Source organism: Aulonocara stuartgranti (genome assembly GCF_965226115.1).
Source record: "Aulonocara stuartgranti genome assembly, chromosome: 12".
Lineage (NCBI taxonomy): Eukaryota > Metazoa > Chordata > Actinopteri > Cichliformes > Cichlidae > Aulonocara > Aulonocara stuartgranti.
This window is the reverse complement of record NC_138948.1, coordinates 34,253,903-34,257,075: the sequence shown is the minus strand read 5'-3', so window position 1 is coordinate 34,257,075 and position 3,173 is coordinate 34,253,903. Positions and strand designations below refer to the sequence as shown.

Here is a 3,173-nt window from a genome sequence, read left to right as displayed (position 1 = left end):
TTATCACTGCGAAACGACCCCATAATTTAAGAGAATCTATTGTCAGCGGTCAACGAGACTAACCAGAGTGGACAACCCGTGTTTTTGTAATATGTTGAAAATTAGGGACGGTATAGAAGTAATTGGTCTGGGGAAGGGGGAGGGGTCTTATGCCAGACTTCAATAACATTTTCTTTGGAGCCAGGTCTTAATTTAGAAAAGCTGTAAAATATGCACTTGCACTTTGTACAACACCTTAACAACACAGTGCTGTGCAAAAGTCTTAAACCACCCCTCACTTCTTTATACGGTATGTTGATAGGAAAATAGAAAATTGGTGCAGCAGTGCATACATTATATGTGAGCGGATAGATGGACTCAAAGTACAAATGAAGACAGTTTGTACAGTTCTAACAGGCACTGCACACCATGAAATCCTACCAGCAGCTGGACAAAGCTGGACTGAAAGACAGAAGTAACCAGACCGAAAAGCAGCGCACATTTCAATGCTTTATTTCGGTGCTTTTTTTTTTCTGAGATGTCACACACTTTAGATTCTAGCCAATCATTTTACGTTTCCAAGAATAGTAGGCGGGCCCAGGTACGTACGTTCTTTTAGAGCAGAGCTACAGATTAAAAATGCCCAAGGCAAAGCGGTCAAAACTCTGGCTGTACTTCACAGCAAAAGATGCAAACTCAGCAGCCTGCAACAAGTGCTTTAAGCTGATACTGTGATACTGTCAAAGCAGGTAACTCCTCGAATCTGATGAAACACCTGGTGACGTATAGCATTTTGTTAAAAGCCGAGAAATGCGCCGTATTTAATAGCTTGCTGCGAGACCTCACACCGAGCACATCTACTGCGGGTGTGGTGCCTGTTATCGGACACAGAGTTAGCAACGTCCCCCAAAAACCCGAAGAGGAGAGTCCTGGCCCCTAGCCCTGCCAGTGTAGCAGAAATGATGAGGATGATGATGGCAGCAGCAGCCATTCTTCTCTGCGTGAGTAGCTTAATGTTGTTCGTGTGTAATTTATGTTGAGTACGCTAAAAGTGTTATTACATTAATGCATATAAGGTGAACTAGCAAACACTGTCGTGGATACATGCGCCTGTCTTCTCGTTTGATGGCAGATACTGTTAGGATGCCTGGGTCGTCGACCCAGGGTTTTTGAGTTTTTGATATTATTTATACTTCCTAGTTTTTGGTTTCTTTGAGTTCCGTCTTATGGCTTATGTCTCTGTCGTCTTTAGTTGCTCTGTCTCCCCTATCACCTGCATCCCCTTGTCTAGTTCGCGTCTATGTGTATCTTAAGTTCCTATATCCCCGTGTTCAGTCAGTGTTTGTGTCTGCCCTGTTCCCACGTCTCTGTTCCCTTTGTAGTGCCTGCATGTGAGTCTGTGTCTTTGTTCAGTCTGTGTTATGTGTTTCCTGTTTTACTTTGAAGGTCTCTGTCTTTTCTCAGTGTGTTCAGTTTATGCTTCTTTGGTCTCGTCAGTTCTGATTTGCCCCAGCTGTGTTTCCCTCCTGTTACCCATTCCCTGATTGCTCCCTCTGTGTATTTAAGCCCTGTGTTTCTCTGTGTCCGTGTCGCGATCTACCGTTTTCCTAGCTGTGTGTTCTGTCATTCCTCCTGGTGTAAGTTTATTTTGATTTTTCCAGTTATGTTATATTTGAGTTTAACATTAAAGTTGTTTTGAGTTCACATCTGTCTCCGGAGTCTGCACCTTGGGTCCTATTCCTGCCTGCACACAGCCACACCTAACAGAAGATCGCGACCAGAACATGGACCCCGCAGACTCTTTTTCCTCGGAGTACAACACTGAGATGGAGCGGATGGTGAGCCTGCTTGACCGCATCGCCCAGTCCCCTGATTTAAGGACCATGGCAGTGGGGCTGAGTGCGGTGGAGGCCATCATTCGGTTTAACCCCCGGCTTAGCCAGTTTGCTAAGGACACTAAGTTGGACGACACCATTACTGCCTGGAGAGAGCAAGTCAAGGCTGGTGAGCTTGCTCTCTCTCTCTCTACATCTTCCCCACCGTTACTCCAGGACTACACACACTTTCCTTCTGTTTCACCACTGCCACGGACTTCCTCTCCCTCCCCACACCAGCTGGGTTCTCGTTCACCTGCCTTTTTCCTGGCAGCCATGTGGTCAGAGGATGAGGAGGAGGTCTCTTTTTCTCCACCGGTTCCTGTTTCCTCATCCCGAAGGAAACGGCGTTCTGGCCGCCGCCACAACAGAACTGTTGAGCATTTTGACTCTGGACATTCTGACATCACACCCACTTCATCTGTTCTGCAAACTGGTTCTGCTGGAGGGTCCGAGGGGCCCGTTCAGCCTCCTGTCTCCGCTGGAGGGTCCGAGGGGCCCGTTCAGCCTCCTGTCTCCGCTGGAGGGTCCGAGGGGCCCGTTCAGCCGTCTCTTCCTGCTGGTGGCTCCGAGGGGCCCGTTCAGCCACCTGTCTCCGCTGGAGGGCCCGAGGAGCCCGTTCAGCCACCTGTCTCCTCAGCTGGAGGGCCCGAGGAGCCCGTTCAGCCACCTGTCTCCTCAGCTGGAGGGCCCGAGGAGCCCGTTCAGCCACCTGTCTCCTCAGCTGGAGGGCCCGAGGAGCCCGTTCAGCCACCTGTCTCCTCAGCTGGAGGGCCCGAGGAGCCCGTTCAGCCTTCTGCCACGTCAGCTGGAGGGCCCGAGGAGCCTGTTCAGCCTTCTGCCTCTGCTACGCCTGGTCCAGCCTCTGCCTCTGCTACGCCTGGTCCAGCCTCTGCCTCTGCTACGCCTGGTCCAGCTTCTGCCTCTGCTCCGCCTGGTCCGGCCTCCGAGTCTGCAGCTCCGCCTGGTCCGGCCTCCGAGTCTGCAGCTCCGCCTGGTCCGGCTTCGGCCTCTGCAGCTCCGCCTGGTCCAGTCTCCGAGTGTTCAGCTTCGTCTGCTCCTGAGGTCTTCATGCTGTTTGTTCCTGCACGTCCCGCCCGGCCTGCTCGTCCTGCACGTCCCGCCCGGCCTGCTCGTCCCGCCCGGCCTGCACGTCCCGTCCGGCCTGCTCATCCTGCACGTTCTGTCCGGCCGATGACTGGACGTCGTTGCCGTCTTGGACAGCCCTCTGAACTACGCCGCCGTCATGGACGGCCCCCTGAACTACTCCGCCACCAGTGCCTCCCGCCCGGCCGGCCTCCTGACCTGCTCGGTCGCCGT

At 52.6% G+C, this 3,173-nt stretch overlaps 1 long non-coding RNA gene across 1 annotated transcript; it reads right to left on the bottom strand.

Moving 5' to 3' along the window:
• Nucleotides 1–1,450: 1,450 nt before the first annotated feature.
• On the bottom strand, nucleotides 1,451–2,788 carry LOC309719678. The gene is made up of 2 exons (XR_014280294.1): nucleotides 2,657–2,788; nucleotides 1,451–2,446 (listed from the first exon to the last, which is right to left on the bottom strand). It is a non-coding gene; the product is annotated as an uncharacterized lncRNA (long non-coding RNA).
• Between the last annotated feature and the right edge of the window lie 385 nt (nucleotides 2,789–3,173).